Genomic DNA, 27078 nt, shown 5'->3' with positions numbered 1-27078 from the left:
TAACAGAATTTGAAAGTGAAAGTAAATATTGGCACTACTTAGATGTCATGAGGGAACCTTTAGTGTTGGATGGATACACTCATAGCAAAGTGTAAGGTTTTATGTGCATGGAATAAAACACATAATCTTGTACTCTACATAAAATAATCATGAATATAAATGATTATAGGCTCCAGTGGTTACCATTCCAACTATGTCCACACGAGGTTTGCTGGTTCACTAGTGGGTAACTAAGCAGAAACAAAAAGACTTGGAAGTGGGTTGGGAACACACCCTCTGTAGCCATTTCCAGCTCAAATGATAGACATTAAAGGGGTAGAGATGATAATGAAATGGCTTGATGGTTGGGTTTTTAATAACATGAGAGTTTATGATGATACCATGTGACCATCCAGAGCTACTCTGTCAATAAAATAGTCATTCTATTTATTCTATATAATTAAAACTAAACTAAGGTATTGGAAACATTTTTAAAAATTTAAGGTGGCTTTTGGTAATCTTAAGTTATTTTCTAAAGCCTATTTTCCATGCCATCTCATTTCCATCATTTCTCCCGAACAGTTCCTTAGGACCTCAGGACTTCTTTGATGTTAATGTGTCTTTATGAGCAATTGTTTTGTTAATTCCGTCTCTGGTTTTAGTTTTAGAGTTCTTATTATAACAGATGGATGATGATTTCTTGAATTCCTTTGGCTTGTACTTGTTATAACTTCGTGAATTCCTGACTTGACTTATTTTCTCTATTTTTGAAAAATCTATGTACCTCCTCAACTAGCTCCCTGCCCCCCTTTGCTTTCTGTTAGGACAACCCAATGCCCGGAGAAGACCTCTGCCATCAGACTATAGTCCTTTAATAGTTTTTTGCATATTTCACCTCCTCATTTGTTAACTGTTTGTGATCATCTGACTTATTTTACAGTGCACTGTCTTATTCTTTATAAATATTCTGTTTAAAGATTCATTTTGGTTTCTTTTTTCACTTAACATACTCAGTATATTTTTTAAGTATGAGTTTACTTATTAAGCAATGACTTCTATTCTGAAGGAAATTCTAAGTTCTAAAATTTATTTTCTTCACATTTTACCATACCTATTTTAATGTTCATTTCTGAAAACTGCAGAGACTGGTTCATCTGTGGCTAGGTTTCTACCACCTTTTCTCTTGTCATTCAACTTATTATTGTGTCTGGAAGTTTCTGATTGAAAAGAAAGTAGTATTTGTAAATATGGAAGACTGTGTCTGAGGAGATGGCTCAGTGGATAAAATGCTTGCCATGCCTCATGAGGACCTGAGTTCAAATCCCTAGAACCCATAGAAAGGCAGTGCATGATAGGAGTCAAGACAGGAGAATCCCCTGAAGCTTTGGGCCAGTGAGCCTGATGTCAAAAAATAATGACTATATAATTTAGTCAATTCTTACTGCACTGAATGGTTGAACTCTCCCAATAAGTATTCACCTTGAACCAGCATAAAAGTTAAACTTTTGTGTTTACATATACACATTTGTGTTTCTATATAAACTTATAAATCACAACTGTATGCATCTATACATTTGACATTAAATTATTTTCCTGACTTACACCTGGTCTTCTAAATGAGTTATTTCTAGCCCCAATCCATTACAATAAATGAAAAAAGTGTATTTCACTCACCTAGTTACCTCAGAAAACTGGGACAATTGACTTAATAGCCCTTTTCCATGTTTTGTTACTGTGTCTAGTGAATTAGACTATTGAGTTCAAACCATGAACCTTGAAAAGAGCAGATGATGACTAGAAATCCCTCATTGCCCATAACCATGTAGGGTTTGACGTTACAGCACATCAAAAGCTAGAAGTATAATCTTAATGAAAAATATTTATTCTACATGGAAATGTATCGCATTAAAATTAGAGCACACTTAAATATTTAAGAGGTGTTTATGAAAATTTACATACATGTTCAAAGCAAATTTTAATAGTATTAAAGCAAATAAGATTATTTTGCGGTTTTTTATCTTGTTCTGTTTTCCCATAAAAAAAAAAAACTCCACTCTGCCAGTTATTCAGTTGTTAATTAGGATATCACAGCAATGTGGCTTGTGGCCAGACATTAGGTAACTTTTCCATTTAATTGTAAATTTTCATTACATTGTATAGAGCAAATAAAATTGTACCATGTGGGAAAATAAGTGCCATTAATTAAAATAATCATTTCTGTGTTAATTGGAAAATCTCTTTCTAGGCTATGAAGTAAGGGATTTGCCTACATAATTTTAGTTTGACCTCACAATTACCCTGATCTGTGAGGAACTATATCTCCTCAGAGTTGCCACTATAGAAGCAAGGAGATTAACTAATTTGCTCAAAATTAACAGCATTTTGTTTTGTTTTTACTCACTGAGTACCGGTGTTCAGGACAGGGTCTCAAGTAGGAGAGGCTGGCCTGGAACTCTGGAATCTCCCTATGTGCTGTTGATTAAACAGGTGTGCCACCTTGCTGGCTGTTTATTATTAACAGCAATCAGACTTACAAATTAAATAAAAAGATCAGCCTTAGCCTCTCCCTTAACTTGAGTATACCTTAGACAACTTCTGGCTGTGGCTGTAGGCTTTCCAAACAGATGGGAAACAGAAAATATAACACTTTCTTTATGAAACTTGTAGGTGTGATTCTGTTCTCTGCTTTTGTGACATGCATGTTCATTTTTTCTTTCAGGAAATTTCACACTTAGAGCTGCCTTCCTCAAGGCACAGCATCCTCCTGTGTGGACCAGGCTGTGAAACTGAATCAGACAGAAGATGAGGCTCCTGAAAGTCTCAGTGAGAAGTGAGCAGTTGATGGCTACAAGCTGTATTTTGTATTTTGAAGGTAAATGTTGTGTAAAAGAATTAGATTGGGATATGAACTTGTATTTTCCTTTTTCTCTAAGTTATAGACAAACATTTGCTCCTACAAGGTACAGATGTATAGCAATGTGTGTGTGTGTGTGTGTGTGTGTGTGTGTGTGTGTGTGTATGAGTATATTCAAAACTCTCAAATACACTGTGTAAGTCTATTGGTTCACATTAACAACACCTCTACTTCCATTCAACCATCTAACTCTACACACACACACACACACACACACACACACACACACACACACACACACACATACACATACATCAAATAGCTAGCAGATAATATATAATTTTTTTCTCTGTAAGATGTTATTTTGGATGCTGAAAACATTGGTAGAATTAATGTCTGTACTTTATGAGGGGGTAGTAGCTGTATTCTTCATATGAACACTTTTTTCCCTACCACAACTAAATGTGTCTCACAAGAATTAGTTTTGCCTTTATAAAGTCACACATTTATTTACTATGACAGGCAACTAATAGGAAAATCTTAAAGAGGGGGTGACTTTACTTTTAGTTCACCATTTGGGGAATGTAAATTTGAGGCATGGTTCTGTGTTTGAGAGACTACATTAAGTGATGCATTGTAGCAGAGCTATGTGGCAGGATTAGCTACTCATCTCATGTCAACCAGAAAGATGAGAGAGGGGAGAGAGAGGGGAGAGAGAGGGAGAGAGAGGGAGAGAGGGAGAGAGAGAGAGAGAGAGAGAGAGAGAGAGAGAGAGAGAGAGAGAGAGAGAGAGAGAGAGAACAAGATATACACCTGCAGGACAAATCCCCAGTGACCCACTTCCTCCAACTAGACACAACTTCTCAAGTTGCAACTCCAGATACATGTTCTACTCATGAGCATATTACATAACCTTCATATTTAAACTCAGTAAGCTTCTTAGAAAAACTCAAGACATAATAATGAAGAGTAAAGAAAACTGCTACAATATTTGTAAGCCAAAAGGAAAATTCACTTTGTGTCCAATTACAGAGATCCAAGGCTATGACTAGAGTCCATGGTAACTTGGAAAATAAAAATTGCATCTACTCAATACAATATGTTTATTATTATTATTAATTAAAATATTATCTGTTCATTTAAATAATAAGATGCCAAATTTTTCATTTCCGTTTAAATTATTGTTTTAAGGAATTCTCATTTTCAAATGTTTCACTGACTACATCTGAGTGAAATAATTCAAATTCGATTTAAATCTTATAGTGAAAATTAATATTACCAGTTCTAAATTATTAAATAAATAAAAAATCTACTATGTCCTGTATTCTATTTCACAGTTGTCATGGTTTTATGAATCACACATGCTAATGATTATGACAACAGAACTCTGAGGGACAGCTTCTAATACTGATATTTGTAGTTGGAGCAATATAAGTTTACTTGTCCCAGTGAGAAAATATTAAATGTGGAGATGCAATATTATTTTTTATTTTCCTCAGATCTACACCTACTGCTTGCCTTTCTGATCATTCCATGTGGAATATTTCTTCCAAACTCTCATTTCTTGTCCCAAATGTGTACTTCATTTTGAAAGATAGTATGCGTTTTCAGACTGTTTCCACAAAAGACTTAAAAGTTGCAAAAGGTTCTGTACAGGCATAAGGAACCACCCTCTGAGCATAAGAACCTCTATTTTCACCAGAACAGCTGTGACTACTTCAAGATACCCCTGTGGTTGACTGCGGAAGTTCCCTTATAGGGCAACAGTTGGCCAAGGTCATTGGGCCCTCCCCCTGATATTCTTCCTTCTGCACCTCCTGGTCATTTGTCATTCTGCCCTGATCGCATGTGCCTCATGATCTTGGGAGGTGCTACACTATAAAGACTGGAAGAGTTACTGGAAGGCCGGGGGGGGGGGGGAGTCTTCATCTATGCAGCTATGGGGAAGTCATCTTCTATGCTGGGGGTAAGACTTTTTATTGTTATTGCTGCTTTGGTGTCCATGTTATTGAAAGTAAATCCCTTGTCTATGATCTGCAAGTAAACCAATCAACTCATTGTCTACCCAGGTTGGACTTTGCTAGAATTATACTTGGGTTTGTTGCTGGAGCCCTATGAGCAGTGGCTTGCTTATGTCTCCCTACAGATCAAGATCCTTAAACAACTGGACACTGGGGCTCTCTTTTTGTCTTTTAAAATAATTAGATACAAAGCCAGATATTAGTTTTTTATTTCTGGATCTCATTCTTTATATCTGAAATTGATAGTCCACAAGAGTTTCTCCCTGACATTTTGTATGTATTTAAAGTACAATGTTCTATTGGGTTGCCATAGCTAGAGAAAATTCTTGCTATTAATTTGTTTATTTTGTAACTCAGAACTTTAGCTGTTCCCAGGTAGAAATCTGAACATTGTATGAGGAATAAATTTCTCAGCCATATGATCCACCCTTCAGCTAGAAAGAAATAACACTTATTTTAAGAGAGAATTGCCCTGACTTTAAGGATTTAATATTAGCACATAAAAATAAGTCAGTCATTTGGATTAAGGGAAAACATTTCAAGGCCACTTTTTACTGGATAAAGTGGGAGAAGAGGTAAGAGCTGTCAACACTAGGGAAAATCATGTGATAGTGTGGAGGATGGGCGGCATTCAGTGACTTTTTTAAATACTTCAACGTGTGATTGTATTACCCTTTGTAATGGTGATCACATTAACTAAAACTTACTAAGACAATAGGAACATAGCAAAGAAAGTCATATATAATCTCAAATACAGGAGAAATTTTGTTAACATCAAATTGTGAGACAATCATCATGCTGGTAAGAGAGAGATCTCATAGTTTTCCTTTTAGATTTTCTGGTCCCCAAGTCAAAAGTGGAATGCAACACTTTAACATGTTTGGAAGGAAAGCTAACACCATGGACCTCAATTTTTTGATATGTTCTGCTTACACGCCAGGAAAGCAATTTACCAAGGACTTCTCATTTGATTTCACATCCCCAGCTTTACTCTGGAGGTTGAGGACATGGTGTAAAGAAAATAAAGCAATCTTTGGCTCATGAAGTCATCTTTGCACATTTAATATTAAGACACAAAGCAATTATGGGGAAATACAACATGAAGCTTGGCCAGTTGACAAACTTGGTTTAGGATGGAAAAGATGCCAAGTGTGACCACGTGAGTAGAGATGGTAAGAAGGACCACCCACTGGGCTCTCCACTTCTTGTGCAGATCAACATGGGATTGGTTCTGAACTGAAAGTGATACCTTGCTAGATCGTGTCCTTTTCACAACTTTACAGATCTAAGGAAAAAACATATTTACTCTACTTTAAAGAGGAAAATAGCTTCAAACCTTAGTATTGGGGAGAATCTACTGCTTTTATGGTTCTAAAAAGTTCACATGTGATAATAGTGTTAATACTATATTCTATGTCTTGTGTTTGAATGCACACTTCTGCTATAAAAATTAAGAAAAATAACAAATGTATGGGAGTTGCCAAGACCACAAAATGTACCATAGAAACTTTGAACTCAGAAGGTTGGACTGGTATCATGTATCATTCTTCTTGAAACAACTGACCCTCTCACTGTGTGATAGGAGGACTTCAGAATTCGTGTTTCCTGTGGTCCCTCCATTGTATTTCTGTTGATAGTGTTTTCTTAGGCTCAGCTTTGCTCACTCTAATCTTCTTCCTCATCTTTAACTCTCACCAATAATGTGCTTTTTTTTCCACCCAAGGATTGCACCCCTGCCAATTTGTTTCCTGTATTTCCAGGGAGAATTTTTTTTCTGTGATAATGGAGACATCATACATCTGCACTTTGAAAGAGCCACAATTCTAATTTTACTTGTGTGTGATTATTTGTTTAAACCAGATTGTAAATTGCACATGGAGAGAAAAGTCTTTTGCCTCTGTAGAATATTCTTCTGTGTTTTTATTCTCAAAACAGCATTTAGTCCCATGTTTTCCAATCAGTTTCTTTGTCTAAATATATTTCCTTATCACACAAGGAGGTGAAATATATCAGTTAAATAGATTGGATTCATTATAGTCTTTTCTATTATAATGTTTAGATCATAATTGTCAGTCTAACATATATCATCCAGTCAGGATTTACAAAATGACAAGATTTAGAAATTCTTGAAATGTGTATTAGCATCTACATACTCCACAAACATTCACATTTCCCTGCTATTACAAAACCCAGCCTATAAAGAACCTATAAATGCAAATCTGCTGAGGAATAAAGTTGACATATCTTTTTTTTCAATAATCACTCTAAACTTTGTTTTCCTCAGGGAACACTTTTGCTCAAAATACTTGTGCAAAGGCATGAACAGAATCTTGACTCATAATGACATGTGAGTTAGGACCAGAGGCTGGTCAGCCTGCAGAGGGATCATCTTGTGGAACCAATGTCTCTAGTCTGTGTACTAGCTATGGACAGAGTTAGAACCCAGAACATCCTAACCCTTACCTCTTGGAGTGACATCCAGTTTCCCACTGTAGCCTCATTCTCAATGTCTCCCTTGATGAATGCAGAGAAACATATGGAGATTGAATCACAGACTGAAAAATTAACAAACAAATATTTGCCGATGATGGGTCCCTTATCAAGATGTGTATGTTACTGTCCTTACTCTAACAAAATCTGACCAAAGAGACTTAAGAAAGGGAGCACTTATTTTGCCTTATAGGTACAATGAGGGTGCAGTCCATCATGGTAGGAAAGTCTTGACAGGAACAGGAAGAAGCTAGTTAGTCACAATGCATGTAGAGTGAGAATGTGGGAGAGATGAATCCCGGCACTCAGTTTTCTTTGTCTTTTTCATTTATTTCTGTACTTCCGACAGTAGGACGCTTCTACCAATAGTTAATGTGAGTCTTGTCACCTCAAGAAGCCAAATCTAGAAAAGTCCCATAGATGTGCCCAGTGGTTCTTCCCCTAGCTTATTCTAGATCCTGTCAAATTAGCCATGACTGTGACTGCTGGCTTTGCCATATGTGGTAATGAGCCCTGCATGCTGAGGCCCACCTGAAATGACAGTGCTGCATAGAGTTAGCTAGTCTTTAAAGAACATTTTTACCCATTCAGCTTTGTCCTTTTCCAGGGGTGCTAATCACGAGTGTGGCTCCAAATTGGTTACTCAGCCTAAAACATTTTTTTTTTTACTATTTCTAATCTTGGTTCCAGTTTCTTCTTATGTTGATGGAGAAGTTGCCTGTCTTTTCCCCAGTGCTTTGAATCTTCTTGTAGAGTATATAGCCATGCAACCATTCTGAATATTATCTTGGGGTCTTCTTGGACATCCTGTAGAAACAAAAAAATACTCCATGGGCAAAAATAGAGCCTCACAGCAGCTGCATAAAGGGATAGGAGAGCCAATGCCTAGAGCTCATAGGAAGCCAGAGAATTCAGGAATGAGTTTTCAAATCATTATCTACCTTTAGTTGACTGAAGAACAGAGGCAGAAGCCTCATTAAGATTGTGAGTAAAATTTGATGATAAGTAAAGCTGCACAAAGAGGAATCATCTTGGGTCTCCACCAGTCATTTGACTTTTTAAAACTGGATAATCAGACTTGCTGAAGTAACAATTCTTATTTTTGCTTTAACTGTGTAACTGAGTATTTTAATTTTAATATAATAAATTCAGTGGGTATTTTGGTCTGCACATCCCCTGACATTAATATATTATCAACTAATAACTAAATTGAGCTGATGATAGTGTAGATGCAAGCTTTGGATTTAGTGTATTTCTCAAAGGGACCAGGAAGATGTACTTTGACGCATTGATCTCATGAGGATCCAACTACATGGAGCTTGCTAGCTCCCAAGTGCTGCGCACACGTTTATGTACAGGAAGAGTTACTAAAATAGAGACTGTGTCTGCATTTGCTCACTTGCCCTTCTTAGACCTGACAATGGGCACTGTAGAGATCACATACAGATACATAATTAGGGTGATTAAGATTAGTAAATGAATGCCAATTCATTTTTTGCTTTAAATTTTTTTGTCAAGACTAACAGTATTTAGGTATTTAGACCTGACAATGGGCACTGTAGATATCACATACAGATACATAATTAGGGTGATTAAGATTAGTAAATGAATGCCAATTCATTTTTTGCTTTAAATTTTTTTGTCAAGACTAACAGTATTTAGGTATTTCACTTTACAGTATTTTTGTTGAGGCATCATTATTTGTTTTTCTTTATTGAAAATAGATTTTTTGTATAATATATTCTGATTATGGTTTCCCTCCCCAACTTCTTCTAGTTTCTCCCCACTTCTCCAACCACCCAAATCCACACCTTTTCTTGCTATCTCTTATTAGGAAATAAACAGGCATTTAGGAGAGAGGGAAGGGGAGAGAGAGAGAGAGAGAGAGAGAGAGAGAGAGAGAGAGAGAGAGAGAGAGAGAGAGAGAGAGAGAGAAGAAGAAGAAGAAGAAGAAGAAGAAGAAGAAGAAGAAGAAGAAGAAGAAGAAAAGAGAAGAAGGAGGAGGAGGAGGAGGAGGAGGAGGAGGAGGAGAAGAAGAAGAAGAAGAAGAAGAAGAAGAAGAAGAAGAAGAAGAAGAAGAAGAAGAAGAAGAAGAAGAAGAAGAAAACAAAATAAACGAATAAACGAAAAGGAAAAAACAGCCAAAGGAAAAGCACAAGAAACACATATACATGCAGAAATACACCTATTTGCACACACAGACATCCCATACAAACACAAAACCAGAAACTATAAACGAAAACAGAAAAAACAGCCATATAAAACATTATGAGTCAAAAAATAAAATAAAAAACCCTCCAAATACAACTGAGTTCATTTTGTGTTGGCCATCTACTTCTGGGCATGGACCTACTCTTTTTTTTTTCTTCATTTTTCTTTATTAAGAAATTTTCTACTCTACATACCACCCACAGATTCCCCCCTCCTCCCTCCTCTCACCCTCCCTGCTAAGCCACCCCACATCCCCCAAATCAAGGTCTCCCATGGGGAGTCAGCCGAGCCCAGCACGAGGCTAGGCAGGTCCAAGCCCCTCCCCACGGCTCCAAGGCTGCGTAAGGCCATGGGACCTACTCTTAACTATAGTTTGTATACCCAGTGAGACTCCCTTGGAGAAAACTAATTTTTCTTTTTGAGTAATTATCATCTTCTGGGTTGGGGATGGGGGGCTTGTGCCATTTCCTCTCACAGTGTTCAGGACCTGTGTACGCTGTCACAGCCTCTGTGAGTTTATATGTACATCAGTTCTGTTGTGTCTACAAAGTTTTATTTCCTTAGTGTCCTCCATTCCCATTGGCTCTTACAATCTTCCCACCTCTTCTTCCTCAGTTTATTGAGTCCCAAGGAAAGAGACTTGATGGAGACATCACATTTAGGACTGAGTGTTCCGAAGTCTCTTACTGTCTGCACATTGTTCAACTGTGGATCGCTGTATTTATTCCCATCTACTGCAGAGGGAGCTTCTCTAATGATGGCTGAGGATGACAGTGATTTGAGTACAGTAGAATGTCATTAGGAGTCATTTTATTGCTGCACTCTTTTAATAAAAAATGATATTTGGTTTTCCCCTAGATCTATGGCCAATCTGGTCTCAAAGAGCAATAATTTAGAGATGTGTTGAAAGTGGAAATTTATAAATTCATGAGTAAAGGGTTAGTCTTCTCAAAAAAATTTTAGTGTTCTCTTTGTTGCCTGAGTGACATGAAGCTTTTAAGAAATCACATGGAGCTGCACTCAACTTTCTCTGAGTTGCAATTTTAAGGGTGACAGAATCTGAGGACTGAGTTGAGATGTCAATGGATGTTCTGTCAAATCTTATAGGACTTATTTAACTAAGATCTACTGAGCTTAGTATCATACTGTAAAATTTTCATTAGAACAGTAGAAATATTTCCCAACCCTTACCTGAACATACGCTATTCATTTAAAGATACTATTACTAATCTATCTTACTAGAGAAGATACTATATTAGTACATTGGCAAATTGATTTTCCTGAAAAATTATCTAAAGATTTTTTTCACTGTGATGAACTGTTATTGTCTTCTATTTCCAGAATCTTTGGGGAATGTTGTTTCTTCCATGAGAAAACTGCTTAGAATTGAACTCAGGAATTATAGTCAGCCTGGCATAGCTCTGGAGTGAAGCAGATAAGAGTTAACATTTTCCTATGAACACTGCTGCCCCAAGGGAAGAATATTTGTCAGGTCATAACTGATTTAGAATTTGGATGACAGTCTGAACTGACTAAAAAATGTTGCTTCTAGGGATGTTTCAGACTAATTTATAGTGAACAAAAATTCAGGTAATTATGTGTTTTAACTTACCACTGTGATGGCATACCGTTTTCTGTTAAAAGTATGTGTTGATTATAAAACAATCAGGTTTAACATTGTAAACATTTGGAGTGTCACCCATGTCATTTCAACATTGTAGCCACTTGAATGAGAGAGTCAAAATTCTTGTAAACCTATCTCTAACTTGCACATACATCCTCACATGTATTCATTTTATTTTAGGAATATATATATATATATATATATATATATATATATATATATATATATATATATCTGTGAGAAACATTTTTTTTAAAGCCTACAGCACCCGGTATTCCCAGGCGGTCTCCCATCCAAGTACTAACCAGGCCCGACCCTGCTTAGCTTCCGAGATCAGACAAGATCGGACGCGTTCAGGGTGGTATGGCTGTAGACGAGAAACATTTTTTTAACTTGATGTCTTTTGTATAATTTTCACGTGTTAAACCATGCAAATCTACTGCAAGTATTTTAATTGAATCCTGGTGGATTTGTAAAATCAATTCCTATTAATAAACACTCTGCTTATGAATGTGTCTCCTATGAACTTATGTCAATCAATAGTTGTATTTCCAAAGCTGCTCTAAACCTTGGATTGATAAAATTAAGTCATTTCAGAACAATGGTATGTAAAGATGTATAATTTGTAAGTTAATATTTCCCCATGTGTTTTGTTTGCTCATTTCATATTTGAAATTCATTTCATATGTATAGACAGACAACCATTTCTGGTGGACCATTTACTCATTTTCCTTGGGGAATATTCTAAAGCTGAATCAGCCCTTAGCTATCACTTGATATTTCTGTTGAAAATTCTAAAATGATACTTAAGAAATGTAGTCATAAATATGAAATCCCTAACAAAATTAGTATTTGCTAATTTTAAGTTTCTTTTTCCAAGGATTGTTTTAAAATGACTAGTTGCCCTTTTAATTTTAAAGTCATTTTGTGTCTCTTGGCATGAGATATTATTTTATAAAGCATAATGTTGTTACTGGCATTTGATAGTTAATATGTAATATTAACTATCTCTCTATATATAATAATCTATTGATTACTGTAACCCCCATGAAGGTATGTTTCATGCAAACCTTGTCCACATTGAAATGAAGTGTATGTCTCTCAGAAACTATTCTAAATCTTTTCTCTTCAAAACATTATATTCTACAGTCACTGGAATGTTTTTGTCTAAGTCATGATGATATGCACTTAGGAGTCTACCATTGGTTGTGTGTGAATCATGAGACCAGACTTAGTATAAACACTTGGAAGAGCACTTCTCAGCTTCAGGTTTCACTTAACTGTACCCTTCAATTCTTATCTCTGACTGTGGTCTAATTGAGCATCCAAAATCAATACCTGGGAAAACTATACAGCAATTTTACATATTGATACACTTAAGATGTATAATTTTAGGGATTTATTTTGAGCTAGGTGAGGTCTTAAAAATGGAACTCCATGAATAGCATCAGGGTGTTCACACAGGAGGAAGAACCAAAGTTAGCCTGTGTGCTCCATCTCACCCTGACACACCCTACACCATCTAATGACACAGCAAGGCCCTCACTTCAGGTTGACAAGTACTGGCACAATGTGCTTGAATTCACAGGTTCAGAAATAAGTCAAATTTCTGAGTTTCATAAATCCCCTGTTTTCTAGGAATTTGGACTAAGACATCACTAACACTATTAAATATTGAGATTTCAATAACAATTACTACAGAAATAAAGACTGATAAAAATAATTACAAAGAACCTATATAACAGCACCCATAAAAATTTATTACATATTCGTTACACTTTAATGACCTTCCCACCTAAATTGCATGGGAACATAAGATGCCATCCATTATTCTGTTACATAAACTTTCTACCAGGAACTCTTTATTTACCTTATGGCACCATTTATCCTGCAGTTATTAATGTCTAATATAGTAAACTTACCTCTTTTATAGGTGTTATGAGAAAGTATCCCTTTATTGTCTATTGATGAGCTCATTATTTCTCAACACCTGGAAGCCTCCTTTCTCCTTCTTCATGGCAATTGTTCCAATTCTATTTTATGCACAGTGCCTTACCACTTTAGCAGAATTTGTTCCCATGGTCCACTTGTATCTTTCATTGGACATTTTAACTTGACCCATAGTATATTTTTAAATTATCATGCATAATGGCCATACATTGTGCAAGAGTGTGCGCATGTTTGCTTTTGTGTGTGTGTGTGTGTGTGTGTGTGTGTGTGTGTGTGTGTGTGTGTGTGTGTGTGTATTCCATCCCATTCAGGAAATTTAATTCTCATTTTCAGGGCAGAAGTGAGTATATTTAAAATGTGCAAGGAAGCCCTGATACCCTCTAAGGAATGCTCCTCACGACCATGACACTCCTGTGATTAACATGTGACATTTTCCTAGCACCTCCTTGTACATGTGTGCAGGTTACTGGCCTTCTGGGCTATCTTTTCCCACCTCACTCAGTTACTGGCAAAATGAGCACAGACTGTGTTCACCATCTTTACTGAGTTAATGAAGAATTTCAGTCCCCTGCCTCCCAGTTCTTGTCTATAAGTCAGATTTACTAGGTGCTCAGGAGGTACTGTGGTCAGTGGGAAACCAAGGAATACTACCATTTCTGTCTCAGATTCTATGCATGTATCCCAAGAGAAAATCCTGTTCAAATCACCATGACATTTATGATCTAGCCTTAATTACTACCTGCTTTTTATGTTTTATTTTATTCATGTCCAGTAAAAGAGACACATCCTATTTTAGAAAGAGAAGTAGAATTATTAGATTTGTTGCAGAATGAAAGGGAGACAGCCCAGTAATGAATATATGTCCCTGGTGATTTTTGCAAAGTATGATATAACACAATTTATCCTACTAGTTAAACCATGTCTCTCTAGGCAAGCTAAACAAAGTGAAGAACTTCACAGCACTCTATATTAAGGATCAGACTTGAGGCCAGCAGCTATAGAAAATATCTGTTTGTAGATAAGACTTGTCCGGGAAAGTCTTCAGGTCAGCTATGGAATTTAAAGAATGAGCCAAGGAGAGAGTCATCTTTTATTCTTTGTGTATATCCCCCTGACACACAATGGTGGGGACAGACTGAGAATCTGCAGAATATGTTCTTAAACTACTGGACAATTGGAGGTTCCAGAAGTCACAGATTTGTTTTGTTTTTCAAAATAAAGCATTTGGAATTCCTTAATGAGACTTCAGTCTCACTGCTGGGGAAGATTTCTGAAGGCTCTTGTCTTCATTTTCAGGATTCCATGTTTTTTGTCCTACACAGTTGTCTAATTTCTATAATGAAGAATGAGTTTCCAAAGGTGAAGCTGCTTCTGCCAATATTAATCTTGGAATCGAAGACCTATTAAAAATGTTGGACTTGGCCAGTATCTGTTTTGTTTGAGCATACAGCACAAATATAATCTCTTAAAAATCTGGGTTTCATAAATTTCATGGTGCCACAGTCCTGCCAAAGCCTAGGTTCAGGTTCTGAGACTGGGAAGAGGTATTGGCATGAAGAAATGAATTGTCCAACCACCAGATGAGTTTCACACAAGTGGCCAGCCTCGCATATCTCCAGCTGTCTTTACGCATCAAAACAAGCATGTTTTTCCATACTAACAAACAAGTTTTTCCCATCCTCCAATGTTAACCTCTGACAAAAACAAATATGTTAAATATGTCTTCTTCCAATTTTCACATCAAAAACATCTTTAAACCCCAAACAACACTTATCATTTTGCTAGCTTGGCCAAATATCAAGCTAGGTACATCTTGTTTTTACAAAACTAAAAGGTGGTAAACATAGGCATACACTTTCAAGAATAATAATATTGTTCAAAATTTACAAAAGCATGTTTACAAAAACAGAGGTGAATTGCCCCTGATCCTGTCAGCACTGAATCAGGAGAGTTACCAGGGTCTGGAATAACAGCTGGCATCCCCAAAGAAGAAACCCGAGAAGCATCCGCTCCCAAAGTATTTTAGGGGAACATATTCAAGAAAAAAATGGGTTTCCAGTAGTGATCACATCTGTCCCATGTGTGATGGACAAAGTGATACTAAAAACCACCAAAAGAATAGTCAACATTATGAGAAAAAGAGGGTGTAGGCCCTGCAGTCCCAGCAACATTCTGTGCTGGCCTGAAGTCCACGGGTTGTTGCCTAGTAAGACTGTCCCTGTGGGCTTTGCCCCATCTGGAGACCCACTGGACAAGCATTCATATGCTGGTCTGAAACTAGGCTGCATGGCTCCCAACCACATGGTTTTCTCCACTGAGTAAAACACATATTCACAAATCTGAGTATTTGATCAAGGTAATTCAAGATGTCTTTCTTGAAGTTCTCAGTCGTATCATTTAAGAGAGAAGATAGCAAGATATAGTATTTATGAGCATCAGATGGAGTCATTTCCATGTGTGGCACCTGTATAAATCTAAGGTGGTACATATCATTATGAGGCGGTGTTCTTTTCATACAGTATATTAGACCTATTTTTCATGATTGCACTCTACTATTATAGTTTACAGGTTATTCAGAAATGTTGACATGAACACAAGACAAATTCTTTTAAATCACTAAAGATATGACACATTTTCAATTATCAGTTATCTTAGTAACTTACTTTTCACTTTGTTATAGACAATTAGAATTTCAGGAGCATTTTCAATAGTTTGCATATCTTGTTTGTTGTTAATAGGGAGGACAGGTATCATTTCCATACCTTTATTTCCTTCCTTTGAACACTTTCAGTACAAGAATTTCTAGAAAAGTGGGCCTGGAGAGATCACCAGTGCTTAATTTACCATCCTGAAGACCAGAGTTTAGATCCTAGCACCCGGGAAATAAGCAAACAATGTTACTCTAAGGCACAATGAGACGAGAACATCTGAGGCTTGGTCACTTTCCACTAGCCAAGAAAAAACAGCTCTAGATTCAGGGGGAGACCCTGCTTGGGAGAAGCAAGTGGAGTGTGGGAGAAGAAAATACCAGAAGCCTGCACACACAGGCATAGAAAACACATGAACACACACTCACATGGACATACACATAAATAAATATGTAAATGATTCGTTAAAAGATAATTACTAAAAAAAGTATGAGTAACAATTTTTGAGGAAACTCTACATTATTTTATACTAATTAACATTGGCACCGACAGTTTACAATACTTTTTAAGACTCTTCAGCCAAAAAAAGTTTGCTTTTTTTTTTTTTTTAAATTTTTGATTGAATTAGTGCTAGTCATTCTTGGAGCATGGTGTTATTTATTGTGGCTTTTATTTACATTTCTCTTTTGGTTAAGGATACTGAATAAGGAAATTTTGGTATCATGTGTTTCCTGTATAAAAATAACTATGCAAGTCATTTGTTTTCTAAATGGATTTTAAAGAATTTTTCTGTGGTGATATTTTATTTGTGCTTTAATAAATTTTGCCTGGATATCAGAGGAAAGCCAGCCACTATATTAGACATGGAGGTCAAGTAATGGTAGCACATGCCTTTAATAATATCACTTGGGAAGAAGGCATCTGTCTGGATATTTGTGAGTTCAAGGCTACACCGGGAACAGAGCCAGGCATGGTGGCACATGCCTTTAATTTCAACACTATTTAACCATGAAATCTGGAGGTCTGTACAGACAGACAGGAAGTGACAGAACTGGGCAGAAAGAGGAAGGAAGTGATGTAGCTGGATGGAAAGAGTAAATCAGAACAGCAAGGCATATAGGTATGGGTAGACAGGAAGTAGCTTTTTGGAAACTGCGGAGTTGGTGAGGTGAGGTTGGCTGGTGGCTCTTCCTATTCCTCTGATCTCTATCAGCCTTTAACCCCAATTTCTGGCTCCGTGTTTTTTACTTAATAAGACCATTTAGAAATTTGTCCACATTTTTGTTAATTTATTACTTCAGTTTTTTTAAAATTACCCCATATTAACTCATCAGATCTGTAAATTGCAAACGCTTTTATCCGTTTTGTAGGCTGTCTCCTTGCCCATTACTGTCCCCTGAGCTATGCAAATGTTTTTTACTTAATTATAATCATATTTATCAAATTTTGCCTTTTCTTGCCTAGAATTTCTAGTTTTTTTTTTATTACAAATCTTCCTTTTCAATCAAATATGGATCATTTTCTCTAAATTTTTTTTGCAGTAGATGGGGAGTAGAGGGAGCAGATGGGGGAGGTTTTCTTCAGTGAGCACAAAGTTACAGTTAGAAGGATTAAGTTTGTTCTTTGAGTGTAGTGTGTTGTAGCTGAGCCATCAAGATGGAACTGTGCACTTCAACATATCTGGAGAGTGGTTCTTTTAAAGATATTTTTGAGTTTTAATTGTGTGTATAGGTGTAGGTATATATGTATGTGAGTGCAGGTATCCTCAGAGTTCAGAAGAGGATCTTAAATCCTGTGGAACTGGAGTTTCATGCAGCCCTGAGCTACCAAATGTGGATTTGGGGAACCAGGTCGCCTGGAAGAGCACCAAAGCTGTTAACCATTGATCCATCCTCAAGCTCCACACAGTGGGTTGTGAACATTCGAGAACACAAAAATGATAAATTGAGGTGAAAGATATAATAAATAATCTGATTTTTCTCTTTATATGGCTTATACGTATATGTGAACCTCATACTGCATTTCATAAATATTTGTACTGTGTGTCAATTAAAATAAGATTCATTTAGGAAGAAATGCCCATATACTTAGCAAGGGCCACACCCATACACAAAAGTGCATGGTCCTTTCCCAGCAGTCATCAGCTGTTTCTCAGGAAGGGGTTGGGACTTGTGAGCCTTGCCCCCTTCCATGCTGCAATGTTGACTGGCTTGATGTTGCACAGGAATTAGGAGAAGAACAGCAGCTGCCCATTGTCCAGGTAAGAAGTGGTCTTGTCATGTCCAGAAGATACTGTTTTACCTTGGACGTCCCTGACCTTTGACTCCTACCATCCTTCCATCCCCACTTACCATTCATCTTTCAACTTATTGCCACAAACTGGTGGAACCAATTGGAAATAATTGTAATACGGGCTACTTTTGCAGAGATACTCCATCTAGTATATGGGCAACACTGAGTGGACTCTGTGGATTTAAAACAAAGAAAAGAGACCCTAAAATTGGGTGTGGAGGGAAGTGTAAGAATGTAGCAAGTAGATGTGGAAGATGTTAGAGGATAAATAGGTGAATATGACCAAAATATATGATGTATATATATATAAAATATACAAAGAATTAATAAAATATATATTTTTAAAAGAAAAAAAGAAATGCAAAGTGGATTACCAATTAAATCCATGACCACCCCTCCTGTTCTTCCTGGGTGTTTCAATGATTTATGGTTTTTTTATATTAAAATTAAAACACATTTAGACATGTTTGAATTCATGAGAAAATCTGAGCTCAGAGAGAAATCATCTCTTCCAACTTTAAATTTTCTTTTGTAGCTTCCATTTTCATGCTTTCATTCAGGCTTGGAATTTTTTTCCTTAAAGAAATTTATTCATATTATAACATGTAATAGATGCACTAATTTGATTTTTCTGTAGTAACATTTATGTATTCCAGTGTTGCTATATTTATAGTTAAAAAATCACAAAATTTCAATCCTAGCTGGGGCTTGGAATTTCATCCTCTCATGTGCCTGTGTCTTGATCAGGAAGATGGAAGCATCTCTTGTCTTGGAAGTACTGAGAAGGATGCTGCTCTGTCTTTACCTCTTCCCCTCAGCCAAGCTGGTATTTGCTGGCTCAGGGGACATGGTTCTAGAGCCTCTTTTGCCTTCATCCTGCTAGTCACTCTCTTGTGGTCTAGGAATAGAATTTGTCTGTATAGAAAATCCAGGAATCTGCCCTGCTTTGGGTGTGAATGGGCAAGTTGTCAAAAGTTCATTTTGTCCCTCAGTCCTGCCATTTCTGTAGTGGAATTACAGCAGCAAACATTTTGATCTCTATCTGCCTCCATCCCTCTCAAATTGTCATCCCTCAAATTTCCCACTGAATTCTTCCAAAAATCACAAAATTCCTCATAGTTATTTGTCATTGTATGTCTAACATTCACTTTGAAATGATCCTGTCTTTGTAGCATTTTATAATAAACCAAAATGTTGGGAAGTATGGCTGTTAAGGGGCTTTAGAGGAGACAGACATGAAGGGGTGAAGTAGCCCACTTGGCCACAAGGGTGGTAGATAGCAGGGCAGAGGTCAAAGTCTAGGTCTGGCAATATAAAGCCATGCTGCAGGAATCTGAAGACTCCTAGAGTGCATTTGGGTTATTGAACTGAAGAGATGGCACATTAACCCTGGGAAATGAACAGGCAGCCTTAATTCTGCAGGTGGCAAATGTCAAGACTGACTTTTTGCCATTATTGAGATCTCTTGCCTCGAGGGACTTAAGGGCCCTGCATCTCTCTAGACCAAGGACACTCATGCAAATGGTCCACTAAAAATGAATCAGGAAACTTTCCCCTATGTGTTCACAGGAAATTTGAAGAAATTGAAGTAGCAATGTGTGCACAATAAGAGCTCTGGCTGTCTGAGCAGCTAAGAGTCCTTCACAGCTGTAATTAGTTTTTAATATTCTTCCTCCTTTGTTGTTTGCCTGGCTTGTTCCCTATTAGCAGCTCTTTAGCCAACATTAGAGAGACCTGGAAATGGCAGGGAGAAACTCCCATCCATTCTGGTAAAAGTACTCCCAGAATGATTTCAAAGACTCTGTCATTATGCTCCCATGGTGCTATACCTACCATAATAATCAAAAGGGTTCTAACACCTATTTTCAAGAGAGAAATTAGGCTAAAGTTAAACACTGGTGGAAATACATTTTATCTTGAATCCCTGGAATACAAATGTTTAGTAATGATTTTCTCTTTAGTAAAGACCACATTAATCAATGCATAATTCAAAGAAGGTCATAGGAAAATTAATTGGTTATAGATATCAGGAAGTGTATACAGAGATAAAAGTTATTAGGATTGATTAATTACACAAAGCCACATTTGTTTCATTTTGCCTCAGACTTGTGTTATTCATTGCTTAAGGCTTACAGATGTGCATTCATCAGGGCAGCTGTGCAGAGCATTGCTAAGTAAATATGTCAGAGCACAATGTCTAAAAGTAAGTTGAAAGCCTGACTCAGTTGTAAGGAAAGTTTCTAAGTACTACTGTCATGGGGGAATGTGTGGTAGTTTGAATAAGAAACATCATCTGTAGCCTCAGATATATGGACACTTAGTCCTCAGTTGGTGGCACAGCTGTTGGAGGTTTAGGTGGTGAAGGGTTGCTGGAGGAAGAATGTCAGTGGAAAAGGTCTTTGAGATTAGAAGCCTGGCACTCCTCCCAGTTCACTATATATTTGCAGTCTAAGATGTGAGATTTCAGCTTCCTGTTCTTGCTACAATGCCTGCTGCTTGCTGCCATTCTTCCTGGCAAAGGTAGACTCGCCCTCTGGAACCTTAAGTCAAAATAAATGCTTTCTTTTATACATTGTTTATTTTTGTGGTGTTTTACCACACAAAAGAAAGGTGATGCCAGGCTTGCCTTTAATCCCAGCACTCGGGAGGCAGAGCCAAGCAGATCTCTGTGCGTTGGAGGCTAGTCTGGTCTACAGAAGGAGATCCAGAACAGGCATCAAAACTATACAGAGAAACCATGTCTTGAAAAAAACAAACAAAAAAAAAAAGAAAGAAAGAAGAAAAGTGACAATTACCAGGGGAGGGAATCAGTCTTTTGGGGAGATGTATCAGCTGTCATATTGGCAGGGACACAATATAGCCAGGTAGGAAGGGACCAGATGGTAAAGTGTGGCATAAAGGCTCAGCTGAAATTCATGAAATGAGCTAAAACCCTAAAGGTCAGGATAAAATGGTCAGTTGTACCTTAGACAAAGCAGAACCTTGGGCACAGAATGTCATTCTCATGTCTTCCTTCCCACTCATTTACTCCCACCCACATTTGACCCTCCACTCATCACCATTGCTGTGCTTTCCATCCTTCCTCTTCATTATTGCCATGTGCCTATCACAGCTGGGCTAGACCATGCCCAGTACTAACAGGATTTCTGCCCCATGGGGGCTTGGGGAGCTTAAAGCATGTAGCTCCATGCTTTCTTTTATAAAACATTGAAAAATAATAACATTTTCTCTGGTGAGTATGAAAAGAATTAGGCATTTGAATTGGGAATGAGACTTCATTATAAATAGTTGATTAAAAGAAATGAGCCACTGTAGAATAATGGAGACTTCCTTGAATCATAATCAATGTCCTTAGTTACATAAACTTTACACCACTCAGTTGTTCTCTCAGCTCCCCAGTACACACTGAATGAGGTTGGATGTACGTTCTATTTCAGAGACAGTGAAGGGCTTCACCCCAACTACCACTTTGACTTTGACCTTAGGAAACCGAATACTCCAGGTATCATGCGTAACAGTTTGGACTTGTTTTGATCTACCAGGACTGTGACAATTACATAGCAGCACTGCACATTAACGTGAGGCTGTGCTGCAGGTTGAAAACCGTGAAGCTGGTTCTCCATGTGGCTGCACCATTCTTCTGATAATGTCTGAGGATCTGGATTGCTGGGTGTCCTCAGCAGGGCTTGGTGGAGTTTCAGTCAGTCTTTTTATGTCTGTTGGTTTGTTTGAAAATACTTTTCTTTGTAAGGAGGACACACACAAGACCATATTCTTGAGATTCTTAGTGTGTTTTTTTCCTGACAAGATATTACTTAATCCCCCTTCCCTATTTAGTTTTGATCTTTAAGAAATAAACAGTCTCTACTAGGGACATTGGAACAGAGCCAAACTTGGTGAGGACATTTGGGACAGAGCAACAAAGGGTAAAAAGATATCAGTCTGAGGAAAGACTCATGCTCTAGGCCTTCAGCAGGGGCGTGGACAGGAGGAGCTGGGACCATGGAAGGGGTGGACAGCAGCCACAGGGAAAGTGTAACAGATGAAAGCACCTCCTGCAAGCTCATGAGGCAGCCAAAAGTGACTGTGGGAACAAGTGTCACCAGGGTGAAGAAAGATGAAAGGATTAAGTTCTGATAATAATATCCTATGTTTACAGAAATGTGAACTTCAAGTTAATGAATCCACATTATCAAAACTTGATTCCCTTAAGAGTGGAGAATTACTCATTGACATGGTAATTCAAGTGCCAACATGATAGTTTGACAATGAAAACATGAACAAATAACTTAAAAACACACAGAATTATCTTCCTACATTTGAAAATAAAATAAGTACATTAAAATATTCCTCGTTGTCTCTAAAGGAATGTTGTTGAATACAGAAGGCAGTGTTTTGCATCAGAGCAGTTTGAGCACATTGTGGAAGTGTTGGGGGAGGCAAGAATTAGATAATTGCAAGAGATACTTGTGCATGTTTAAAGCTGCTTGGGCAACAGCATTTGCAAAGGCTAGGGACTCTGAGTTATTGTTAGACATATGCATGTAGCTGGTCTGAACATAAGATCCTGAAAGAGTTTCTTACCTAGATTATCTGACAGTGATACATTACATATTATACTGCTCTCTCAGTAGCTGCAGGTGTGTGTGTGTGTGTGTGTGTGTGTGTGTGTGTGTATGTGTGTGTATGTGTGTGTATGTGTGTGTGTTTGCATGTGTTTATGCATGTGTATATGTGTATATGTATTTGTGTATGTTTGTATGTATATGTGTGTATGTATGGGTGTGTGTGAGTTTGTGTACACCTGTTGAGGTCAGAAGACTTAGAACCCTAACATTGTTCCTCTAGAAAATCAGCATGTACTCTTGAATGCTGAGCCATCTCTTTAGCTAAAAATTTTTAAAACTTGAGTGTTCAGTTTGGTGAATTTTGATTCTTGATTTTATTATTATTTTATTTTATTTTACAATACTATTCAGTTCTACATAACAGCCACACATTCCCTTGTTCTCTCCCTTCCTGACCCCCTCCCCTTCCCCCCAGCCCAACCCCCATTCTCACCTTCTCCAGAGCAAGGCCTTCCCCGAGGACTGAGATAGACCTGATAGACTCAGTCCAGGCAGGTCCAGTCCCCTCCTCCCAGATTGAGACAAGCATCCCTGCATAAGTCCCAGGTTTCAAACAGCTAACTCATGAAATGAGCCCAGGATCTGGTCCCACTGCCTAGATGCCTCCCAAACAGATCAAGCCAATCAACTGTCTCACCTATTCAGAGGGCCTGATCCAGTTGGGGGCCCCTCAGCCTTTGGTTCATAGTTCATGTGTTAACATTCGTTCGGCTATTTGTCCCTGTGCTTTATCCAACCTTGGTTTCAACAATTCTCGCTCATATAAACCCTTCTCTTTCTCCCTAATTAGACTCCCGGCGCTCCACCCGGGGCCTAGCCGTGGATGTCTGCATCCAGATTCCTCAGTCCTTGGATGGGGTTTCTGGCACAACTATCAGGGTGTTTGGCCATCCCATCACCAGAGTAGGTCAGTCCCGGTTGTCTCTCAGCCATTGCCAGCAGTCATTTGTGGGGGTATGTTTGTGGATTTCTGTGGGCCTCTTTAGCACTTTGTTTTTTCCTTTTCTCGTGTGGTCTTCATTTATCATGGTCTCCTATTCCTTGTTCTCCCTCTCTGTTCTTGATCCAGCTGGGATCTCCTGCTCTCTTTCCCTTGACCCTCGTCCTTCATTGCTCCCACTCATGTCCAGGTTGTTTATGTAGATAGATCTCAGCCATTTCTCCATCATTGGGCAATCCTCATGTCTTTCTTGGGGTCCTGTTTTCCAGGTAACCTAACTGGTGATGTGAGTAGCAGTCCAGTCATCCTTGTTCCACATCTAGTATCCTCTTATGAGTGAGTAATACCATATTTGTTTTTCTGAGTCTGGGTTACCTCACTCAGGATGATTTTTTCTAGATTCATCCATTTGCCTGCAAACCTCACGATGTCATTGTTTTGCTCTGCTGAGTAGTATTCCATTGTGTATATGTGCCACAATTTATTTATCCATTCTTCAGTTGAAGGGCATCTAGGTTGTTTCCAGGTTTTGGCTATTACAAACAATGCTGATATGAACATAGCTGAGCAAGTGCTCTTGTGGTATGATTGAGCATTTCTTGGGTATATGCCCAAGAGTGGTATAGCTGGATCTTGGGGGAGATTGATTCCCAATTTTCTAAGAAAGCGCCATATTGATTTCCAAAGTGGTTGTACAAGCTTGCATTCCCACCAGCAGTGGAGGAGAGTTCCCCTAGTTCCACATCCTCTCCAGCATAAAGTGTCTTCAGTGTTTTGATCTTAGCCATTCTGACAGGCATAAGGTGGTATCTCAGAGTTGCTTTGATTTGCATTTCCCTGATGATTAGGGATGTTGAGCAATTAAATGACTTTCAGCCATTTGAGTTTCCTCTGTTGAGAATTCTCTGTTTAGTTCTATAGCCCATTTCTTAATTGGACTGTTGGTCATTTTGATGTCTAATTTCTTGAGTTTCTTATATATTCTGGATATCAGTCCTCTGTCAAATGTGGGATTGGTGAAGATCTTTTCCCATTCTGTAGGCTGTCGCTTTGCCTTGTTGACCATATCCTTTGCTCTACAAAAGCTTCTCTGTTTCAAGAGGTCCCATTGATTGATTGTTTCTCTCAGTGTCTGTGCTACTGTTGTTATATTTAGGAAGTGATCTCCTATGCCAATGCGTTCAAAACTACTTCCTACTTTCTCTTCTAGCAGGTTCAGAGTAGCTGGATTTATGTTGAGGTCCTTGATCCACTTGGACTTAAGTTTTGTGCACGGTGACAGATATGGATCTATTTGCAGCCTTCTACACGTTGATATCCAGTTATGCCGGCACCATTTGTTGAAGATGCTTTCTTTTTTCCATTGTACAGTTTTGGCTTCTTTGTCAAAAATTATATGTCCATAGGTGTGTGGGTTAATGTCAGGGTCTTCAATTCATTTCCATTGGTCCACATGTCGGTTTTTATGCCAATACCAAGCTATTTTTATTACTGTAGCTCTATAGTAGAGCTTGAAGTCAGGGATTGTGATGCCTCCAGTTGTTTTATTGTACAGGATTCTTTTGGCTATCCTGGGTTTTTTGTTTTTCCATATGAAGTTGAGTATTATTCTTTCCAGGTCTGTGAAGAATTGTGTTCGTATTTTGATGGGGATTGCATTGAATCTATAGATTGCTTTTAGTAAAATTGCCATTTTTACTATGTTGGTCCTGCCTATCCATGAGCATGGGAGATCATTCCATTTTCTGACATCTTCTTCAATTTCTTTTTTCAGGGACTTAAAATTCTTGTCATATAGGTCTTTCACTTGTTTGGTTAGTGTTACTTCAAGGTATTTTATGTCGTTTGTGGCTATTGTAAAGGGTGATGTATCTCTGATTTCCTTCTCAGCTTCTTTGTCCATTGTATATAGGAGGGCTACTGATTTTTTTGAGTTGATCTTGTATCCTGCTATGTTGCTGAAGGTGTTTATAAGCTTTATCAGTTCCTGGGTGGAATCTTTGGGGTCACTCAAGTATACTATCATATCATCTGCAAATAGGGAAAGCTTGACTTCTTCCTTTCCAATTTGTATCCCCTTAATCTCCTTATGTTGTCTTATTGCTCTGGCTAGAACTTCAAGTACTATATTGAATAAGTATGGGGAGAGCAGACAGCCTTGCCTCGTTCCTGATTTTAGTGGAATTCCTTTGAGTTTTTCTCCATTTAATTTGATGTTGGCTGTTGGCTTGCTGTAAATTGCCTTTATTATGTTTAGGTATGTTCCCTGTATTCCTGATCGCTCCAAGACTTTTATCATGAAGGGGTGTTGGATTTTGTCAAATGCCTTTTCTGCATCTAGTGAGATGATCATGTGGTTTTTTTCTTTGAGTTTGTTTATATGGTGTATTACATTGATGGACTTTCATATGTTGAACCACCCTTGCATCCCTGGATTGAAGCTTACTTGATCATGGTGGATAATTGTTCTGATGTGTTCTAGGAGTCTGTTTGCCAGTATTTTATTGAGTATTTTTGCATCAATGTTGATGAGGGAGATCGGTCCGTAGTTCTCTTTCTTTGTTCTATCCTTGTTTGGTTTAGGAATCAGGGTAATTGTACCCTCATAGAAGGAGTTTGGTAATGTTCCTTCTGTTTCTATTATGTGGAACAATTTAGAGAGTATTGGTGTTAACTCTTCTTTGAAGATCTGGTAGAATTCTGCACTGAAACCATCTGGTCCTGGGCTTTTTTTGTTTGGGAGATGTTTAATGACTGTTTCTATTTCCTTAGGGGTTATCGGACTATTTAAATAGTTTATCTGGTCTTGATTTAACTTAGGTATGTGGTACCTATCCAGAAAATTGTCCATTTCTATTAGGTTTTCCAGTTTTGTGGAGTAGAGCTTTTTGAAATATGACCTGTGGATTTCCTCAATGTCTGTTGTTATGTCCCCCTTTTCATTTCTGATTTTGTTGATTTGGATTCTCTCTCTCTGTCTTTTGGTTAGTTTGGATAAGGGCTTGTCTATCTTGTTGATTTTCTCAAAGAACCAACTCTTTGTTTCATTAATTTTTTGTATTATTCTCTTAGTTTCTAATTTATTAATTTCACCTCTCACTTTGATAATTTTCTGGCGTCCATTCTTCCTGGGAGACTTTGCTTCTTCTTGTTCTAGAGCCTTCAGGTGTGCTGTTAAGTCACTAGTGTGGGATTTCTCCAACTTCTTTATGTGGGCATTTAGTGCTATGAATTTCCCTCTTAGCATTGCTTTCATAGTGTCCCATAAATTTGGTATGTGGTGTCTTCATTTTCTTTGATCTCTAGGAAATCTTTAATTTCTTTCTTTATTTCTTCCTTAACCCATTGTTGATTCAGTTGAGCATTATTCGGGTTCCATGCGATTATAAGTTTTCTGTAGTTTTTGTTGTTGTTGAACTTTAACTTTAAACCATGGTGGTC

General features: G+C 37.8%; 1 long non-coding RNA gene and 1 other non-coding gene across 3 annotated transcripts in view; one reads left to right on the top strand and one right to left on the bottom strand.

The window, feature by feature from the left end:
- LOC143266991 (uncharacterized) overlaps nucleotides 1-27078 on the top strand; it is a 180248-nt gene that overhangs the window by 32295 nt on the left and 120875 nt on the right. For both annotated transcript variants that reach the window (XR_013041849.1, XR_013041850.1), the window contains one exon: nucleotides 2699-2851. This is a non-coding gene — a long non-coding RNA (uncharacterized LOC143266991). Of the gene's footprint in view, nucleotides 1-2698; nucleotides 2852-27078 lie in introns of those variants that run through there.
- LOC143271256 (5S ribosomal RNA) lies at nucleotides 11436-11554 on the bottom strand. The gene has a single exon (XR_013048478.1). It is a non-coding gene; the product is annotated as a 5S ribosomal RNA (ribosomal RNA).

The sequence above is a fragment of the Peromyscus maniculatus genome, chromosome 1, assembly GCF_049852395.1.
Source record: "Peromyscus maniculatus bairdii isolate BWxNUB_F1_BW_parent chromosome 1, HU_Pman_BW_mat_3.1, whole genome shotgun sequence".
Classification (NCBI taxonomy): domain Eukaryota; kingdom Metazoa; phylum Chordata; class Mammalia; order Rodentia; family Cricetidae; genus Peromyscus; species Peromyscus maniculatus.
Note: the sequence above shows the minus strand (reverse complement) of the source record. Positions and strands in the feature narration are given on the sequence as shown.